The sequence below is a fragment of the Manduca sexta genome, chromosome 15 (assembly GCF_014839805.1).
Source record: "Manduca sexta isolate Smith_Timp_Sample1 chromosome 15, JHU_Msex_v1.0, whole genome shotgun sequence".
NCBI lineage: Eukaryota > Metazoa > Arthropoda > Insecta > Lepidoptera > Sphingidae > Manduca > Manduca sexta.
In genome coordinates this window covers 10,073,722-10,096,566 of record NC_051129.1, presented here as the reverse complement: position 1 = coordinate 10,096,566, position 22,845 = coordinate 10,073,722, and the positions used below count along the sequence as shown (strand labels likewise).

At 35.1% G+C, this 22,845-nt stretch overlaps 1 long non-coding RNA gene and 1 pseudogene across 1 annotated transcript; both read right to left on the bottom strand.

Annotated features, from left to right (window-relative positions):
* On the bottom strand, positions 1 to 8,652 carry LOC119189401. Its single transcript, XR_005112402.1, has 4 exons — positions 8,551 to 8,652; positions 4,532 to 8,058; positions 735 to 925; positions 1 to 178 (listed from the first exon to the last, which is right to left on the bottom strand). It is a non-coding gene; the product is annotated as an uncharacterized LOC119189401 (long non-coding RNA).
* Positions 8,653 to 11,612: 2,960 nt separating this feature from the next.
* On the bottom strand, positions 11,613 to 22,568 carry LOC119189426 (annotated as a pseudogene).
* Positions 22,569 to 22,845: the final 277 nt, after the last annotated feature.

The window sequence follows — 22,845 nt, the reverse complement described above, 5'->3', positions numbered from 1 at the left end:
TTAAAAATATATCACATCATTATTTCTATCACAAATTCAATCATAATTATAACACATTACCAAGTATGGTTTACTTAGTCATTAAATATAAATAAATGTACTCTTCAAATGCTTAAAACTTAAATAATGCACACTTCTTTATCGTTGTAAAATTCTTCAACTTTTTCTTAACACAGGTCTGAAAATAAAAAAATAACTTTTATAATTCAGTTTTATACAATAAAAAAAAAACAATGATATTCTTTGATATTTTTAATATAAAGATATCTAAAAAAGCTAAGAAGGCGCTGTAATCTTTTCTTTCATTTACAAAGATAGATCTTATTATCTATATATTTATTTTTTTATTGCTTTGTATGACGAGACGAGCTTGCCGTTCGCCTGATGGTAAGCGATACGACCGACCATAAACAGTAGAAACACCAAAACCTTGAATTACAAAGTATTGTTTGTTATTCCACTGCGCTCGCTATCCTGAGACGTGAGATGTTAAGTCTCATTATGTCCAGTCGTTACACTGGCTAGAATGTCCTTCAAACCAGAACTCAACAGTGACTACACACTGCTGCTTGGAGGCAGAAATAGACATTGCGGTGATATCTATCCAGGCGGACTCTCAAATATGGATGATCTACCACTAGACAGCAGTAATATACTTAATTTTAAAGTATATGGTCTCATTTAGTAACGCAATGTCAAAATGACCCTGTATAGGTCTAGTAAAGGTTACTCACTTCTTCTGGAATCCAAACTTGCTCAACAATGTGGGTTGATTGCTCGGCAAAGATACAGTCTTTTTTAATGGTGTTTTTCTAAGACCATTCGTTTTGGCGCCGAATTTGGCGGGTTGACTATTAAATATAGGCGGCGATTTCTGACTAGTCGTCGCTTGACTACTTTTTACGGGAGATTCGCAGAAGGTCGTCTGAAATAATAAAGGTAAATTTTACCACGTTAATATCCATTGTCTACTCGCAGTGTCTCTCCTGTATGCTTGTATAAGATTTTTTTCATGATTATAATACTCATACTTGTTTTAATTATTAGCAAAATACGCTTTACATATTTAAGCTGCGTTAATCTACTTGAATATCCATGAAAAGAATAATTTTGTAATACGAATTTTTGCTCTTACATAATAATCTTTATTTAAAATATTCACTGCCTCGGTGGCGTAGTTGTATTGCACGTCCGGTACAATAGCGCTCTGAGGACCTGGGTTCGAATCCCGGGTCGGGCCAAGTGATATTTGGGTTTTTCTGCTCAGTATCAGCCCGGAGTCTGGAATTTGTGCCCGATATGGCGATAGGCTCGCCCCTATCACATCATGGGACATACTTGGCGAAAAGTGGGTGCCCTAGTTGCGCTTCTGCATACCCCCTTCGGGGATAAAATGCGTGATGTTATGTATGTATGTAAAATATTCATATACAATTTTGTGGCTGGGATTAGAAAGGACATTGTTCTGTGCCCATACATAATTCGCCCTGGAACCAACAGCAATGGAAAAATGTTTGTAATATTTAGAATCATTAATAAATTCTCATGACATATTATTTATAAAACGGACAAGCTGGGATATCGCATCAATCCAAAAAAACGATGAGACTTTGAGGTTATAATTGATAGTAAACATTGAAACCTTTTCAATGTTCAAGGTAGATTTATAGTCCTATCATTTACGCTTTAAATATGCTTTTTATTGATATAACTACCTATCTAATATATATAAGCCCTAAAGATTAATCACAATGTAGGTGTCTGATTACACAAGTCGACAAAAAATTTTTTTTTTGTGTTTCTGTTCTAATGCTTGAATTCTGATTCCAAACATCGAAAAATACTCGGATATCCATTTTTAACTCTTAAAGTTTGCTTTTGTCTGATTTATGTTGATAAGTACGTTTTGAAGATTTTAATTGATTCTCATGAGCACAGGCGGCAGCATTTTGATCATTTTAATTGTAAATTGTGAATTATGTCTGAACGGCAGTAGTTAGTGTTTACTAGTCTATTACTATTTAAAAATAAAAGTATCTTCGAGTTGTAACAAGCGACTTTTATGTCGTGCTTGGTTAGAAAATGGCACCAAGAAAGTGTAAATAGGATGTTGATTAATTCTGTTTTATTTGCGGTCAATTTATTAAAGTAAGAAGCAAAAAAATTGCTTTGGCAACGATTTTGAAGCATTGCGAAGCCTATGACGCTTATTATAACCTCAAAATACGGAATCAAGATAAGAAATGGGTGCCTCACGGTGCTTGTGTTAATTTCAAATTGGAAAATATAATGTGAAAGTGACACCAATAGTAGAGCCTAAATAAATATTGATGCTACCGTTACATATAAAGTTAGGGCTAATGAAACAATTTGTGTAAGCTCTAGATCATAATTCTGAAGCTATTGAATATTTAAAGAGATTTTTTCCCAAATTATCTGAAGCTAAAGTTAAAACTCGTATTTTCGTTGGACTACAAATAAAACAAATAATGAGCAGCGATGATTTCACAAAATTCCTTATTGCTCATGAAAAATAATCCTGGAAGCGTCTGAAAGCAGTAGTCCATTGTTTTTTTGGAAATCACAGAGTCGACAATTATGAAGAGTTCATTGAAACTATGCTTGAAAGTTTTAAATTGATGGACTGCGGAATGTCCGATAAACTCCATATGCTACATGCTCTCCTGGACAAATTTAAAGATTATATAGGTGCCTATTCAGAGGAGCAGGGAGAACGTTTTTACCAAGATGTGATGGAGTTTAAACGACATTACCAAGGGCAGTACAACGAGAGTATGATGGGAGATTACATTTGGGGATTAATACGCACACAAACATAAAAGATCCATTAAAAAAAAAAACATTTTTGACCATGATTTTTTGTTATTTTCTATTTGTTTGCTATTATTAGTCATAATTCTTGTATAAAAAGACTTTGATGTTCAATAAAAACTTTTTTATCGTTATTTTAAATAAAATTACAGAGAAAGTATAAAAATTGTATGTGTTTTTGAAACTCAGTAAAATTGCTTTAGTTCTACAAAAGCAAACTTTGATCGGAACAGTTATTTTTTATTTATTTGTAACATAGGAGAAACCAAAATTTCACATTCAGGAACCAGACTCAAAAATCGTGTTGACCGGTGTTATTTTTTACTTAAATCAGGCTATTTTAAGACTTGATTCATATAATTTTTATAAGTTAAAAGGTACCTAATTATGTAGTTATAGTATTTACATCCTCTAAGAGTACCCTTCAGATTTTATGTATTTTTCTATATATACGTACGTCGTACGTATTCCCCGAAAAAAGACAGACAGAGGCGCACTGTTGAGCATTCACGCTTCATCAGAAGCATGGCATATTTTACACACTTTTGGTAGACTTTTAGGGCATGTAGGATTAAATTAAACAAATAAAAAAATATTTTTAGTTCATATTATTTATTTCATCATCACCTACATTGTTTTATAAAATATTATCTGAGTATTGTGCAAGAGGGTTGTTGTTATGGTATTATTTATCAATTCAGTTTTGCCAATCACAATCACCGAGTCCGGAGTTCCAACATTCTATTACAGAGCACGCAGCTTCTACTAACATTGTTACAGCTGAAGTATGTATAGGCTCTTGGGCCGTGGTCTAACATGCTGTACATATAAGATCAAGGGCTACAACCTGAAAAAAAAAACAAACAAACACATTATGCTCAAATTAGAATGGCAATATATTAATATTGTGTCACACGGAAAGCAGATTTATGTATACAAATCATCCAGCTGAATTAAATGTAAGAAACCTTCAAGCATATGACACACATTTTTTAATCAACAATATACTTGCTAGTTTGCTCTTAAGTTGCCACAGCCACATGCTAAAGTGTGTAGTAGGTAGTATACAGACTCTGTTTGCTGTCTCAACGTAGTTACCAAGAACAGGAACTGAGGAGCGAACTAGAAGTTTGGCGGCAGTTAAACTTGTACGATTAAAGAAAAATGTGCGTACCAAACGAGGCGCTGTCCATTGTTGTATACAATGGCGAATCTGCTCGTTCTCCAACACCATGGATCCGCCAGCAGAGCCACAATTAATGCAAAAAGCAATTTCCATTTCGTATCCGTTATCAATGCCAGGTAAATTGTTACATCAGTTCACAAAGTCCAAAAATCACAGCCAGTGTATGTCGATATCGTAATCAATCGCACAGAGTCTTTATAATAGCCGAATCGTCAATGATATAGTGAGAGTCAGAGAATTATAATATATTTAGGGTTTTTACATTTATTTATTAGAAAAATTAACATAAACTAAAATAGTCATTATTACTTATAACAAAAACTGTACTTATTTACAAAAGAGAATAATTTGAATCAAATTAACAAATAATCAAGAACACAAAAATAGCTAGCGAAAAGATTGTGAACGTCCGTCCGATCCAACAATAAATTAATGACAGCTAAAACAAATATATCGACGACGCAATGGTCCGCGCGAGCTGGCCATTTTAAACCAAAGAGGATATAATCCTACGTTATAGTTGCAGCTAAACTACGCCTCCCGGTCTTCTAGAAGAATTTGCTAACTCGGCCTCTCCTGAAGAAGGTGCGTCCTCGCCCGTATTGTGGCTTGGGCTGGATGACCGCTGCAACTTGTCAACATGAACCCAACTTCTTGCAACGAACTTTCAACGTTGCTTCCACTCGTTCTGTGATCTTCGATCTCATCCTCATCACCTTTAAAACACATTTTTATATATTAGAAAAGTCACTTAATAAATGGTTAAAAAGTAAGAGACAGAGCCCTCAGGATATCTCAGAACTAAACTAGCAGAGCCCTCAGGTTACTAGATAGTATGAATGTACAGAGCCCTCAGGATATACAATTCAAGAAACGCAAAGTAAGAGACAGAGCCCTCAGGATATCTCAGAACTACACTAGCAGAGCCCTCAGGTTACTAGATAGTATGAATGTACAGAGCCCTCGGGATATACAATTCAAGAAACGCAAAGTAAGAGACAGAGCCCTCAGGATATCTCAGAACTACACTAGCAGAGCCCTCAGGTTACTAGTAAATATGGATGTACAGAGCCCTCGGGATGTACACCCAACGAACGCAGAGCCCTCAGGGTGCGTTATCAGTACTACATCCGCCGCCCCTTGGGTGCGGAGCGTACCACAAATGCAGAGCCCTCAGGATGCATTACACTATGAGTAGAGCCCTCGGGATACTCGAAATACACTTAGCGCATAGTAGATCGGGCCGTTGTGCGCAGAATGCCGGCTCTGGGTCTAGCCAGCCCCACTCCTTCCAGAAGCGCAGGATCTTCATGGTTCCTCCACAGGCTTCTCGGAGTGACCCCGGTGTGGCGAGGATTTCAGCCCGCTGTGCAGCTACTCCTCCGCATTCCAGGATAACATGGGAGGCTGTTTCGTCATCCGACAGACATTCCCTGCAAAGGGGGCTGTCGATGATACCTAAAACATATAAGTGTTTGTTAAATGGGCAGTTTCCACCTCCATTACAATTGCACACCTTTGCGGAATAGATTAGCGATACCTCCCGTTCGCAATGAATATCCAGGTATGTACTTATCTCCAGCAAGACCTAAAAATTGTCTCACCTTCTTAACATTGTTAGGTATACAAGATTTAACTAGAGCTTCGATTTTATACGCGCTCGGCTTTACCTGACCGAAACTTATTGTACAACTCAAATATTCCATCTCCTTCGTAATAAAAGTACACTTCTTAAGATTTATTGGAAAAACCTGCAGTAATCAAAGTCCTTAATACCTCTCTGAGAGTTTGCAAACCTTCCTCGACCGTCATGCTTGGTACTAATACATCATTGATATGTACAAGCACCTTGCCAGATTCAATAAGAGGTCGTAGAATTCCATAGGGAAGATGGTTAGAAGCTTGCACAAGCCTGGGATCCAGTTCTACATTTAATTAAATCGGGACCCAAAAGACCGGCTGCTAGACTTGCAAGACACTGTGAGCTCATTCTGCGTAAACATAAGAAATCATTAGGTCGTAGAGTATTACTTATAATACGTTGGTATACGACAGGGGCGTTGGCAAGTCCATACGGCACTTTAAGATACTCGCAATGCCGTTCAGGCGTTACGAAGCCCGTATATTGAATTGATTCGCTATTCATTTTAATTTGATGAAAGCCTGTAGCCATGTCAATAAGGCTCGTAAAATAGACGGCCTTATCCAAACGATCTATACGGTCTTTAATAAGTGGTAGCGCATAGCGATCTCTAACAGTATTTGCATTTAATTCACGGAAGTCCACACACGTTCTGTCACTACCGTCTATCAACTTCACAAGAAGAATGGGACTAGAGAACTCAGATTCCAGTTCTCTAATTATCCTTTGTCGAGCAAATCTTTAACTATCTCTCGGACTCGTACTTTCTCATGATAGGACATTTTGTATGGTCTATAAAAACTGTGGGTGTTTTATTGTGCAATCGAATATGCATTGATCCAGTGATAACGGTAGTAATGGTCGTACCAGTAATGAGAAAATTAGAAAATTCATTAATTACAGAAAGCAAATGCTCTCTCTCAATACCAATAACAGCAGTATTAATGTTGAATTGATACACACTCAATTGTACATCAAAAACTGTCTTGGATCGCGTTAAACTTTGAGCACCTCGCATTCGGGTATAGACCACACCCTCTCTATTAAGTACATCGGTACCAGTATTACAGGAATACTCAAATATCGATCGGGCACCATATGGAAATCTACATCAAGTGTAATCTCAGGAAATTCAACAGTTAATGTAAATGTAGAAAAGCTAGACTCAATATGTTCACTTCCAATACCACGCAATGTACAAAAAGGAGTGGTTTGGGTACACTGAAAATGTTTGGTTACCGATTCCGCTATTAAAGAGATTTGAGAACCATTGTCTATAAGAATATCTACAGGAACCCCTTGAATCATTGCAGTTGCAATATCATTAAACTTGTATTCATTTACAGCTTCGCGATAAAAATAACATTAGATTGTCCGCGTGATTCAATATGACCTTATGACCTATCTTTTTGCAAAAACCACACGGTTCAGACCTTGATACTGAGCTATCTGTATAAAACCGCTTCAAAGTTGACAACTGATTTTTATCAAATTCGTCATTTGTTTAAAACGTTTAGAGCAAGTGGTCTGTTTATGTTCAAACTCCCCACAAATAAAACATTTTGACTTAGCACCTGAATAATCTCTTTTGTGCGAATAGTTTTTATTGTTAGGATTATTATTATAACGTGCTTTGATCTGTGCCTTCGAATAAGGTTTCATATAAACTGATAAAAAGTTAACTATATCACTAGGTAACAAATTCCTATTCATAACAGCTGACCGGATTTGAGGCTCAGTTATGCCACGCACTATAATCGCAGAAATTAGTTCCTCACTTAAACCCCAAACAAATCTTAAACGTAGTAACGAAGGTCTAGCATATTCGGCATATGTGGAATACTGATCTGAGTCAGTTTTTAGAACATCGAAAAGAATATTTGCAATATCTACTCGACGCGAGCATAATGATTGCAACTTCGACTTCGCTTGAAATTCGACCAAGAGCGATCATTAGTTGTCCACTCATTAAGCCAGACACGAGCATCACCCTTTAGACAATGACCTATACGCGCTAAACATTCACGGTCGTCCCATCGGTTAATATTTTGCAGATTTTCTACCTCATTACACCACACATTAAAATCATGTAAGGATGGCTCAAAATTCGAAACAAATATTTGGTTGGATCTTACCGGGTTAAGCGCCTTGATAACTGTTACTAGCTTATTTGTCACCTCATTCATAACACTTTCGGTGGTGGAAAACGGCATACACGCATCCACGCTACATGCGCGGGATACATTGCAAGGTGGTGCTGGTAGTGAACCTCCAGCTTCAGGTCCTCCAGGCTCGCACGGCATCGGTGGTGTAAGCGAGCGTGCGGTTTGTCACGCGGGTAGCTGCAGTGCACGCGAAGTCACCTGAGCACACGCTAGTTTTATCTGCATTGTGAATCCTGGAATCATTTTGTTCAAACGCATTTATTCTAGAAATTACAGATTCAAGCTGTTGCTCAATTCTCGAAACGGAAGAACGTTCACGATTCCTAGCTCCACTTTTAATTTTAATCTTCGGCATGGCGAACAAACAAGAAAGTAGGGATTAAAAACAAAGAATTTTAATTTTATACACGTCTTAGAAAATGGCGTCAGAATGTGGCACAATCCCACTTCTGAATTTAGGGTTTTTACATTTATTTATTAGAAAAATTAACATAAACTAAAATAGTCATTATTACTTATAACAAAAACTGTACTTATTTACAAAAGAGAATAATTTGAATCAAATTAACAAATAATCAAGAACACAAAAATAGCTAGCGAAAAGATTGTGAACGTCCGTCCGATCCAACAATAAATTAATGACAGCTAAAACAAATATATCGACGACGCAATCTTTTAAGTTTGGCGGCAGTTAAACTTGTACGATTAAAGAAAAATGTGCGTACCAAACGAGGCGCTGTCCATTGTTGTATACAATGGCGAATCTGCTCGTTCTCCAACACCATGGATCCGCCAGCAGAGCCACAATTAATGCAAAAAGCAATTTCCATTTCGTATCCGTTATCAATGCCAGGTAAATTGTTATATCAGTTCACAAAAGTCCAAAAAATCACAGCCAGTGTATGTCGATATCGTAATCAATCGCACAGAGTCTTTATAATAGCCGAATCGTCAATGATATAGTGAGAGTCAGAGAATTATAATATATTATATGGAAAGTGAGAGTCTAGTTTATTTGCCTCTGATGAGTGAAGTGTGAGTGACATTAATTTGAATTGAAAAATGAAGTAAGAATTAGGGATACTACTCGACTAGATTCTGGATCGATTATATCGATCATTTATACAAAAATCGATTTTATTCAACATAGGGTTATTTTTATTCGGAAAAATATTTAGCGGGACCCTTATCCCGGAAAATCTTTCACACGGGCGGATCCGATAGTAATTTAATATGGAGAGAGTTTGAGGCCCCCGGATGGAGGGAGAGAGAAGAACACTACTTTTTATATGTATAATTCATAAATATTTTGTACGACAGAAAAATAAATGTTCGCATAATATATTATGGTCTGCTATCTGTACGAAGCCAGGGCGGGTCGCTAATATAGAATCCAAATAAACAAAGTAAATCAATATGAATTAAAAACTAAAAAAACTTTTTCATAGACGACTTGATCTATAATCAATTTAGTCCTAAAACTAACTACTTAATTATTTGAGACGCATCCACTGCTCGATTAAATATTATTATAATAATTAAAGAACATATCGCCTCACAAATCGAATATATTAAAATGTTTCAATAATTAATTGTCGGTAATTAGATTTATCGTTTTGTCAAACCGGTACATCTCTATACACAATTAGTTGTAAACATGTCGGCGACTTTGACTTTAAGTCGTTACAATACTTTTATATATTCATTTTGGATGTAGCTAGCAGCTTGTCCGTTTTATACACATATTTGCAAATAGTATAAAAATACATAAATAATTATGGTGCTAGTCACACCTTTGTTGGTTCTGGGGCCGTTTTCGACAATGTCCTTTTATTAAATTAGCGACGTCTTGGAACGCTCGTGCCGCAGGGACATGGCGGAATTGAATATGTGGAATGCTTTTATAGCCAATCAAAATCAATTTAATGATGTAACTGACTGTTTAGTTTAACTTCAGCTTGAAATGTCATGTGCGCTCTGAATAATAAATGTATCAAATTATAACTAATAATATTGTAATTTTAAGACTCTACTTTAATTTCAACTTAGCCAGCATTCGGTCAGTGAAACCCTGTAACAAAACGAAATAATAGAAAAAAAATTACATCCTCAAATAAAAAGATGACTTATCTCTACCAATTTGTTTTTATTACGAAAATCATCACTATCCAAAAATCTAATAACAGATGTAATCACAGCCAATATTGTATGTAATGTTTAAAATTATAATTCAGTAATCAAGTGTGCAGTTATCGCTTGATCTTTTGTTACAAATAACCCCGCAATAAGAAATGTTGTACCCTTGTTAAAACGCATTATTGGACGTCGGTTTATCAGATTAATTTTAAATTGGTTTATGTTGCGATAACACGCATACGCTGACGTTTTAATGTGTGTAATTTGTGTACGTGTCTTGTAACTTTGTTATAACCAGCTATTAAAGGAGGAATGAATCAGAAATCTCGATGGAAATGCTTTAACTTCGTAAAGGAGAAAAAGTAAAACTGAAGTTTTATGAAAATTGTAACTTTAAGTAAATAAATTAAAACTATGCTATTTCTGAATCAGATCCATATTGACGGAGCTTCGATTACAAGTTAACAATTTTAACTAATGGTTATAGTTAGCTGTAATATTTGCCATTACGGTTTTAGAATATGTATATAAAGAAAGTTATTGTTTGTTTTAAGTGTCGGTTTCAATTTAAAAAAACACTAACTTGTATAATAGCGTAATTATCTGCAATTTTTGGTTTAAAACACAAAAACAAGTACTTACCTAGGTATGATAGAATTCATATGTATCTAGCAACATTATCATTTTAATAATTACGTTAAACAATTTCGTAGAATAGAATCAAATTGAATACTCGGTTGTGAAAGACAGGTTCTGATACCGATCTGATAACAAGAAGCTTGGGGCGACGTTGTTGTTTGTTTCATATTCTTTTAGATTGAATTTTAAATAAGTACGTATTTCAAGAATATAAGAATATATCTCATATCTAAAAGTGGTTGTATGAACAAATAATAAAAATGGAAGCCCTGCATAGCGTTCGACTTTTACATATGAGGTAGATGCTGCCCATTCCGACTTCTGAATTTTTATTACTAATAACTTATTTTGATTACGAGTGATTACTAGTTTCTTTAAGTGTACCATCAGGGGCATAGCTACCGCCGTATCAGTGATACGGGGCCCCCGAGTTTTGGGGCCCCCTCTCGGTATGGGCACCTACATTTAACTAAGCAGGCGCCCAAAAGTTCGCACTGGCCCGAAGCCCCAACAAATTTAGATATAGGGCCTGTCTATGGCAAGCTATGCTGTGTACTATACATATAAGAACTTACATGTATTTGAAATAAACCTTTTTGACTACCTATTACCTTAATAAATCTATGAATTTATACTTTTTACACTTCTAATTAGACCTTCGCCTCCGTGTCCGTTGACCTTCCCACCCCAGCCTAGGCGAAGAGTTTCGCTTCTACATCCGCTTCCGCTAAGAAGGCCCTAGGTACACCCTAGTTTCTATAAACGTCGAGTAATCCATCGAATAATAATTTGAAATTTTCCAATCTTCTTGGTATTTATAATAAAGTTAATTTGTAGTATAATAAAAGTTAGTTATATAGTTAAAAAAAAACTATGTAAGATGTATGTTTTGTTGGCTGTTCAAATAAATAAATTAATAAATAATAATATTGGTCGTGTATTAAACATATACTGAGCCATTGCTGAGCATTCTACTTTCTAGAAGTTCCCTCAATAAAATAAAACAAACACATTAAAAATATATCACATCATTATTTCTATCACAAATTCAATCATAATTATAACACATTACCAAGTATGGTTTACTTAGTCATTAAATATAAATAAATGTACTCTTCAAATGCTTAAAACTTAAATAATGCACACTTCTTTATCGTTGTAAAATTCTTCAACTTTTTCTTAACACAGGTCTGAAAATAAAAAAATAACTTTTATAATTCAGTTTTATACAATAAAAAACAATGATATTCTTTGATATTTTTAATATAAAGATATCTAAAAAAGCTAAGAAGGCGCTGTAATCTTTTCTTTCATTTACAAAGATAGATCTTATTATCTATATATTTATTTTTTTATTGCTTTGTATGACGAGACGAGCTTGCCGTTCGCCTGATGGTAAGCGATACGACCGACCATAAACAGTAGAAACACCAAAACCTTGAATTACAAAGTATTGTTTGTTATTCCACTGCGCTCGCTATCCTGAGACGTGAGATGTTAAGTCTCATTATGTCCAGTCGTTACACTGGCTAGAATGTCCTTCAAACCAGAACTCAACAGTGACTACACACTGCTGCTTGGAGGCAGAAATAGACATTGCGGTGATATCTATCCAGGCGGACTCTCAAATATGGATGATCTACCACTAGACAGCAGTAATATACTTAATTTTAAAGTATATGGTCTCATTTAGTAACGCAATGTCAAAATGACCCTGTATAGGTCTAGTAAAGGTTACTCACTTCTTCTGGAATCCAAACTTGCTCAACAATGTGGGTTGATTGCTCGGCAAAGATACAGTCTTTTTTAATGGTGTTTTTCTAAGACCATTCGTTTTGGCGCCGAATTTGGCGGGTTGACTATTAAATATAGGCGGCGATTTCTGACTAGTCGTCGCTTGACTACTTTTTACGGGAGATTCGCAGAAGGTCGTCTGAAATAATAAAGGTAAATTTTACCACGTTAATATCCATTGTCTACTCGCAGTGTCTCTCCTGTATGCTTGTATAAGATTTTTTTCATGATTATAATACTCATACTTGTTTTAATTATTAGCAAAATACGCTTTACATATTTAAGCTGCGTTAATCTACTTGAATATCCATGAAAAGAATAATTTTGTAATACGAATTTTTGCTCTTACATAATAATCTTTATTTAAAATATTCACTGCCTCGGTGGCGTAGTTGTATTGCACGTCCGGTACAATAGCGCTCTGAGGACCTGGGTTCGAATCCCGGGTCGGGCCAAGTGATATTTGGGTTTTTCTGCTCAGTATCAGCCCGGAGTCTGGAATTTGTGCCCGATATGGCGATAGGCTCGCCCCCTATCACATCATGGGACATACTTGGCGAAAAGTGGGTGCCCTAGTTGCGCCTCTGCATACCCCTTCGGGGATAAAATGCGTGATGTTATGTATGTATGTAAAATATTCATATACAATTTTGTGGCTGGGATTAGAAAGGACATTGTTCTGTGCCCATACATAATTCGCCCTGGAACCAACAGCAATGGAAAAATGTTTGTAATATTTAGAATCATTAATAAATTCTCATGACATATTATTTATAAAACGGACAAGCTGGGATATCGCATCAATCCAAAAAAACGATGAGACTTTGAGGTTATAATTGATAGTAAACATTGAAACCTTTTCAATGTTCAAGGTAGATTTATAGTCCTATCATTTACGCTTTAAATATGCTTTTTATTGATATAACTACCTATCTAATATATATAAGCCCTAAAGATTAATCACAATGTAGGTGTCTGATTACACAAGTCGACAAAAAAAAATTTTTTTTTGTGTTTCTGTTCTAATGCTTGAATTCTGATTCCAAACATCGAAAAATACTCGGATATCCATTTTAACTCTTAAAGTTTGCTTTTGTCTGATTTATGTTGATAAGTACGTTTTGAAGATTTTAATTGATTCTCATGAGCACAGGCGGCAGCATTTTGATCATTTTAATTGTAAATTGTGAATTATGTCTGAACGGCAGTAGTTAGTGTTTACTAGTCTATTACTATTTAAAATAAAGTATATTCGAGTTGTAACAACCGACTTTTATGTCGTGCTTGGTTAGAAAATGGCACCAAGAAAGTGTAAATAGGATGTTGATTAATTCTGTTTTATTTGCGGTCAATTTATTAAAGTAAGAAGCAAAAAAATTGCTTTGGCAACGATTTTGAAGCATTGCGAAGCCTATGACGCTTATTATAACCTCAAAATACGGAATCAAGATAAGAAATGGGTGCCTCACGGTGCTTGTGTTAATTTCAAATTGGAAAATATAATGTGAAAGTGACACCAATAGTAGAGCCTAAATAAATATTGATGCTACCGTTACATATAAAGTTAGGGCTAATGAAACAATTTGTGTAAGCTCTAGATCATAATTCTGAAGCTATTGAATATTTAAAGAGATTTTTTCCCAAATTATCTGAAGCTAAAGTTAAAACTCGTATTTTCGTTGGACTACAAATAAAACAAATAATGAGCAGCGATGATTTCACAAAATTCCTTATTGCTCATGAAAAATAATCCTGGAAGCGTCTGAAAGCAGTAGTCCATTGTTTTTTTGGAAATCACAGAGTCGACAATTATGAAGAGTTCATTGAAACTATGCTTGAAAGTTTTAAATTGATGGACTGCGGAATGTCCGATAAACTCCATATGCTACATGCTCTCCTGGACAAATTTAAAGATTATATAGGTGCCTATTCAGAGGAGCAGGGAGAACGTTTTTACCAAGATGTGATGGAGTTTAAACGACATTACCAAGGGCAGTACAACGAGAGTATGATGGGAGATTACATTTGGGGATTAATACGCACACAAACATAAAAGATCCATTAAAAAAAAACATTTTTGACCATGATTTTTTGTTATTTTCTATTTGTTTGCTATTATTAGTCATAATTCTTGTATAAAAAAGACTTTGATGTTCAATAAAAACTTTTTTTTATCGTTATTTTAAATAAAATTACAGAGAAAGTATAAAAAATTGTATGTGTTTTTTGAAACTCAGTAAAATTGCTTTAGTTCTACAAAAGCAAACTTTGATCGGAACAGTTATTTTTTTATTTATTTGTAACATAGGAGAAACCAAAATTTCACATTCAGGAACCAGACTCAAAAATCGTGTTGACCGGTGTTATTTTTTACTTAAATCAGGCTATTTTAAGACTTGATTCATATAATTTTTTATAAGTTAAAAAGGTACCTAATTATGTAGTTATAGTATTTACATCCTCTAAGAGTACCCTTCAGATTTTATGTATTTTCTATATATACGTACGTCGTACGTATTCCCCCGAAAAAAAGACAGACAGAGGCGCACTGTTGAGCATTCACGCTTCATCAGAAGCATGGCATATTTTACACACTTTTGGTAGACTTTTAGGGCATGTAGGATTAAATTAAACAAATAAAAAAATATTTTTAGTTCATATTATTTATTTCATCATCACCTACATTGTTTTATAAAATATTATCTGAGTATTGTGCAAGAGGGTTGTTGTTATGGTATTATTTATCAATTCAGTTTTGCCAATCACAATCACCGGAGTCCGGAGTTCCAACATTCTATTACAGAGCACGCAGCTTCTACTAACATTGTTACAGCTGAAGTATGTATAGGCTCTTGGGCCGTGGTCTAACATGCTGTACATATAAGATCAAGGGCTACAACCTGAAAAAAAAAACAAACACATTATGCTCAAATTAGAATGGCAATATATTAATATTGTGTCACACGGAAAGCAGATTTATGTATACAAATCATCCAGCTGAATTAAATGTAAGAAACCTTCAAGCATATGACACACATTTTTAATCAACAATATACTTGCTAGTTTGCTCTTAAGTTGCCACAGCCACATGCTAAAGTGTGTAGTAGGTAGTATACAGACTCTGTTTGCTGTCTCAACGTAGTTACCAAGAACAGGAACTGAGGAGCGAACTAGAAGTTTGGCGGCAGTTAAACTTGTACGATTAAAGAAAATGTGCGTACCAAACGAGGCGCTGTCCATTGTTGTATACAATGGCGAATCTGCTCGTTCTCCAACACCATGGATCCGCCAGCAGAGCCACAATTAATGCAAAAAGCAATTTCCATTTCGTATCCGTTATCAATGCCAGGTAAATTGTTACATCAGTTCACAAAGTCCAAAATCACAGCCAGTGTATGTCGATATCGTAATCAATCGCACAGAGTCTTTATAATAGCCGAATCGTCAATGATATAGTGAGAGTCAGAGAATTATAATATATTATATGGAAAGTGAGAGTCTAGTTTATTTGCCTCTGATGAGTGAAGTGTGAGTGACATTAATTTTAATTGAAAAATGAAGTAAGAATTAGGGATACTACTCGACTAGATTCTGGATCGATTATATCGATCATTTATACAAAAATCGATTTTATTCAACATAGGGTTATTTTTATTCGGAAAAATATTTAGCGGGACCCTTATCCCGGAAAATCTTTCACACGGGCGGATCCGATAGTAATTTAATATGGAGAGAGTTTGAGGCCCCGGATGGAGGGAGAGAGAAGAACACTACTTTTTATATGTATAATTCATAAATATTTTGTACGACAGAAAAATAAATGTTCGCATAATATATTATGGTCTGCTATCTGTACGAAGCCAGGGCGGGTCGCTAATATAGAATCCAAATAAACAAAGTAAATCAATATGAATTAAAAACTAAAAAAAAACTTTTTTCATAGACGACTTGATCTATAATCAATTTAGTCCTAAAACTAACTACTTAATTATTTGAGACGCATCCACTGCTCGATTAAATATTATTATAATAATTAAAGAACATATCGCCTCACAAATCGAATATATTAAAATGTTTCAATAATTAATTGTCGGTAATTAGATTTATCGTTTTGTCAAACCGGTACATCTCTATACACAATTAGTTGTAAACATGTCGGCGACTTTGACTTTAAGTCGTTACAATACTTTTATATATTCATTTTGGATGTAGCTAGCAGCTTGTCCGTTTTATACACATATTTGCAAATAATATAAAAAAATACATAAATAATTATGGTGCTAGTCACACCTTTGTTGGTTCTGGGGCCGTTTTCGACAATGTCCTTTATATTTTCATCACGTATTCGTAAATATTTGTTGGTAGATATATTATATATCCGCTCGGATAGCAAACACCGTACACAACGTGTTAAAACCCGCCATAGCGGCCCACGTAAGTGTGTCGCGTTCCGGGATCAGCCTGTATATCCGGTTCCAACAGGCCGTCATAATTGTGTCGACTACCGAGGGGTAATCATCTGAGTAGACATTCCACTTACCATCAGATGCAGTGGGGTCACTTTTCCGAACCGAATAAAAAAAATATATATAAAGGCCGGTTTATGATATAGATCGGGGGTGCCAATATATTTTGTCATACCACTTTGCAGTGTAAAGTAAAAATCCTCATACTTCCCTTCTCTTCAATGCAAGGAAGAGGAAGTCAGGGGAATTACCAAGTATCCTAACAGTGGCGAAGGGTGAACATTTTCAAAAGGGAACCTCAAAAAATATTTTTTTCTACAGTTAACATAATATAATAATACGCTGTTCACAATAAATTAAAATCAGTAAAATATCATAATACTTAATAATTTCCTCCTAACATATATGTCTAGTCTCTGAATTTACAAAATAATCATATATTTTGAACATAGGTACCTAAAAGAGTCCAACAAGAATTAATAACGCACAAACACTAATTATACATTCTAAATTATTAAATATATTTCGCGCCAATAGCTCAACATGAAGCCGCAAATTCTCGGGTTACCCTGAAGTACACAGACACGCACGCACACATGTATTTTTACGTCACTTCCAAAAGATTAGACAAAGACACCGCGCTGCGTGTGAAAGAGACAACAATATCGCGAAGGAAGCTATGCGCGGCCGGGTTCACTTCGAACACTATAAGGCGCAAGCATTGCGCACGAGTTACGATTTAACGAATTGATAATATGAACTATGTACCATTATCGTTGAAGTATTGATTTAATGGAATAAGTATAAGATGACTTGTTTAATATACTAGTTTTATTCTAGTTATACTGTTATGTTTTTCTTTTATTATTTTTAATTAATTTACAAAAGGTAACCCGGTAGGAATCGGCTTGTATGGACGCTTCGCCACTGTATCCTAATAATATAAAAATTAGTTTGTTTATTTGTAACGCTTTTACTACTCAAGACGGTGATCATATAATTTTGTATATTGATTGTCAGGAATACAGAAGGATATATGGTTCCTTTCATACAAACAAAAATAACTGCTCTCGAGTGATAGAAATCGATTGGCAAAACCTACATTAACAATCCCCTTTACATGGTCACGCGGTTCTAGGAAGACACGCTCCCCTCTTTGAAGAGATATAGATATTATTATAAGCATAAAGCATTTTATCTTTAATATTTACCTAGCATGCAAATTATTTGAATCTATTATATTCATACCAACCTGTGAATCTATAGGAGCATCCAAACAGCCCACAGAAAAAGTGTCTTCAATCACAGAATCCTGAGTATTTACATCAAATGTGGGCATTTTTGTCAATGTTTTAAATGGATTGCGATGTGGACTTGGGTCCAATATTGGACTTATTGGCCTTTTTGTTGGGCTATTGTCTATGTTTTCCTTTTGAGATAATGGTAATTGAGATTCAGGCATATCAGAAAATTGCGAATCTGGTATTTCGGAACATTGTGTATCAAAACCAGAACTTTGAGATTCAATTTTTATTTTGAATGGATTTCTGGTTGTTCTAGTATCTTCTATATCTTCGCTCTCCATGATAACTATTCCGCTATCAGAATTGTTGAAAAATTTACTCTCAACTACATTATTACCTATTATTGTTTTAGGAATTTACTAAGGCGTTTTTCAAGGCCATTACTCATAAATTTCTTAAAGGACCTCTGCTTGTTTTCAAGTATCGGTGATTTTTCCTTTTGTGTTATTTCTTGTAACATTTCGTCATCTGTTTGGGTCATACCATTCTCGTCATTCAGATCAAGTTTTTGCCTTTTGCTAGCAGGTATCATGTACATTTGGCTCAAAGCTTCTACTGATAAACTAAAAAAACAAGAAGAAAAATAATTTGTTTCACACAAAAATCGTGTTGTAAATTTAATAATGGAACTTTATAATTATATTTTACATGTATATGCCCGCTAAGAGTTAGTGGACCCCACTACGGTTACCATCAGGAGTAATTGAATCTTTTTGCCGCGCCCATAAAAAAGACACGGCGTCCTACAACGCCTTACTGCCGTCATAAGGAAAACGGTTGATTCTACATAAAAGTTCTATAAAAAAAAAATAAGATTCGTCTTTTTTACTGACTGCTTAACTATTTGTATTTAACTGAATGGAACTTGGGAACTGTTTCCGGTACAAGGAAAAGATAGCATGGAATTATTTGCAAAAACTGTGTAATACAGCACCATCATTTGGAAGTGCACGTTAATAACAGAACGCCTTTCATCCGTTTACAAAACGGTAACACTCAATTTTTTCCACATAATACTTTCTGTCAAATTTCTAATAGAAACCCAAGGATACATTTGGTTTGCCTTATTTACCTCTCGTCCTGCGTTTCCGGCACATTCCTACTCACTAGATGGACATTTTGCCGCGGCCTCGTCTGGGGTTTCGCTATAATCGGCTCAAGCTTCTTTACTTTCTTCTTCCATGGGCAGTGATTGTCGAGATATGTTCTATATTCTGTTGACCATATACTTGGATGTTTGGATAGCTTCTGTTTCCAACTGCCAGTCTTTATGGATTGTGTCTGTAAATATGAATATAAATTATTGGCGTAGTAACAAAATGCTTTATTTTGCATCCTATGTGCATATCTTTTTACATAAGATGATAAATTATTTATTTATTTATTTAGGTTTGCTTACAGTTGTAACAATTATACAAAAAATATAAAACTTACACGCTAGGTAAGGATAAGTTCCACAAGCAAACACAGAATGCAAAAATACAAACATAAAAAATAAATTAGGTTAAAAATGGACAATACAATGTAATTCCAGGAGACCTAGGCACAGCAACAACACTTAAAAATATAATGTAACTTAACGTATTTCTAGTAAGAAGTGTATAACAAATAAGAGGCATAATAATTATTAATTTATAAATATTATGTATAAATCTGATAATTTTTGAATATACTGTTAACGATAAGCCTAATTTCGATTAAAATATTACTCTGACCAAGTAGACAAAGGCTTAACTTTCTACCATATATTCTTGTACTTATGAGGATACCAACATCACAAAAGTCAATATCCTACCAGTTAACTTCTTAACTCATATGTAAACTACAATAAATAGTATATTCAACTCACATCCACACTTCGATGGTCTGGATGCCAGTCATCCATTTTCTCCAAGGTAAAGGGGTCCAAATTTCCCAACGCCAATTGAAAAGCGATATCTGGGTCTAATAATTCACCAGCATTAACACATAATGCTTTTTCAATGTCTGCAAAAATATATATTAGTCAGTAAAATATAGTCTAACAGGTAAAATTTGCTCATTTTAGGGAAAACTTTATATTGATGGTAGCCGATGATGGAGATTAGGAAAATTTGAGACTGTCAGTATGATCATAGATCTTACAATTCAAATGTATTATATGAAATAAAATTTGTGGAAATGAAATAGATTTTTTTTATATGAAGTAAGATGAAATGCATTTCTTAATCACATAAGTATTTAAAGATCTTTAGACACCAATTTTACTAGATTACCTTCATCGTCAGGGTCTGTCAATCTCACCATAGCTCTATCTATTGGGTCGTAAACATACTGGTGTTTGAATGTAGCTTCTGCTTTCAAGAAACTCTCTCGGTAATCATCTGTAACTATTAGGGATGGTCGCTTGAAGAAACTGGGAACTTTCCTAAGGGCCTGAAATACCAAAACATAGGCTTTGCATGTTGGGAAAATTAGTCTCTCATGGCTTTTTATATTTTTTTATAGGGATATGTCAGTGACCTCATTGCAATGATAAATAAAGTGGGGTGTAGGGTCCAGATAGAGAAATGAACAATACAAGACTTTTTTATTGTTGAAATATCAAGAGTATGTGAATGGTATTTCATACTTACATTGGCAAAGCTGGGATCTTGCGTGGTGGTGACAAACTGACGCGCCTTAGCAAGTCCTATGCCTGGCAAAGAAGCCAAATAATCGCATCCTGACATGATACACATCCTCCTAAACTTGTCAAATGTGTAGTGTTCTATTGGACACTTCATTACTAATGGCAGCTTTATAGTGTCGACAAGTGTGCCTCTGCCTTCAAGGTCCATTTTGAAAAATACCTGAAAATTACATTTTTTGAGTTTCTTTTGTGTAATTAATTACAACCACTTTCAAATAATACCTCATTTTACCTTCAGATGTATAGCAAATATGACTGATCAGAATACTGCAAACTTGACATGTTTATAGATTTTGATTGGGTTTTTCTTGGGAATCATTCAAAGTTGGGTTTATTTATTTAAATTGGCCATTAGTTCACTTAGTTATACTTCATTTTTCTAACACATCCTCAGATTTTTAAACCAAGTTGATTAAACAACTCACTTTATTGCATCCAAATAATATCAAGTCAGAGTCTTCGTAATGACTAGTTGAGCAATATTCTTGATGTTGAGGTAGGCAAGTTGTGCATCCGCTTCATAAGGTGCTACTATGCAGTCGACATTCATGTTTCTACATTCTTTGATGAGTGCCAGAGCCATAGCATGAGTGATATCTATGCTACGTCTTATTAATGATTGAGCTTCGCTTATCTGGAAATAGCACACAACATCACGCATTTTATCCCCGAAGGGGTATGCAGAGGCGCAACTATAGCACCCACTTTTCGCCAAGTGTGTTCCGTCCCATGATGTGATAGGGGGCGAGCCTATCGCCATATCGGGCACAAATTCCAGACTCCGGGCTAATACTGTGCAGAAAAACCCAAATATCACTTTTGCCCGACCTGGGATTCGAACCCAGGACCTCAGAGCGCTGCCGTACCGCGCATGCAGTACAACTACGCCACCGAGGCAGTTACTGGAAATAGCATATTATAAATATTTATAAATTAAGTTTGGAAATATGAAATAATTAAAAACTAGACACATACAGTTTAAATGTTCTTGTACTATATATTTAAAAACTGTGGAATTATGGTACTTATGTATTTTATGTGTAACAGTGATACTAACTTTTCCAAGACTTAACAATTCTGCAGCACGTTTTTTTGCCCCATTACGAGACCTGTAAAGACATTAAGAAAAAAATTACATTAATTGCTTCTTTATTCCACAATATTTATGCATATTAAAGTTTTTATATTATGTCCTGTCTTAGCTAATAATTAATGGAGGTACCATAAAACAATGTCATATTAGTGGAGTTTAAATTGAAGTATTATTTTCTTAGTACATTTAGAATCTCAAATTGATAATATCACTTGCCTGTCTGCAAGGAAAGTCTAATGTAGGAATCGAACTCAGGATGACATCACATATCTCCTGACAACCAGTAGTGACTTTAACTTATGCTAGGTTTTCGGAGACATATTTGCTGAGATCTTTGCCCAATTGCTAGAAGAGGGTAGTGTTTGGTTGCCCCATTATCATTTTACCACCGCACACAAGCCCACATACTATCTAAAGACTAATTTGACTGCCTTGGTGGTGTAATTATAATACATAGTATGAGTATGACATCACTGAGGTCCTGGCTTTGAATCCCAGGTCGGGGAAAAAAATTGCGACAGGATTTTTCTATCTTAAAAATTACACAATCGCAGCTCTGGGTGTGAAAGTTGGTGGTATGATACCCCCGTGCCTTGGTAAGCATGTAAAGCAATTCTAAGCTTGATCTCTCTTTGCCCATGTTGAACTGTGTCCCCAGACATAACAATGAAGGAACAGAGAATGCATCTTGGACACAAACTCCTGTGCAATATAACATCTGCTGTTTATATGGCTGCTCTCCATTGAGATTGTCCACTATATTTAGGCTCACAGATAATTACATTCCAAAAATAAATATTATAATAACTTACTCTCTTCTTTGGATTCAGTCATTGCCTTTGCAGGGAGATGCCTTCCGTCAAATACTAATATTGGTTTAATATTATATGATAAAAGCATATTCACATATTTCAAAC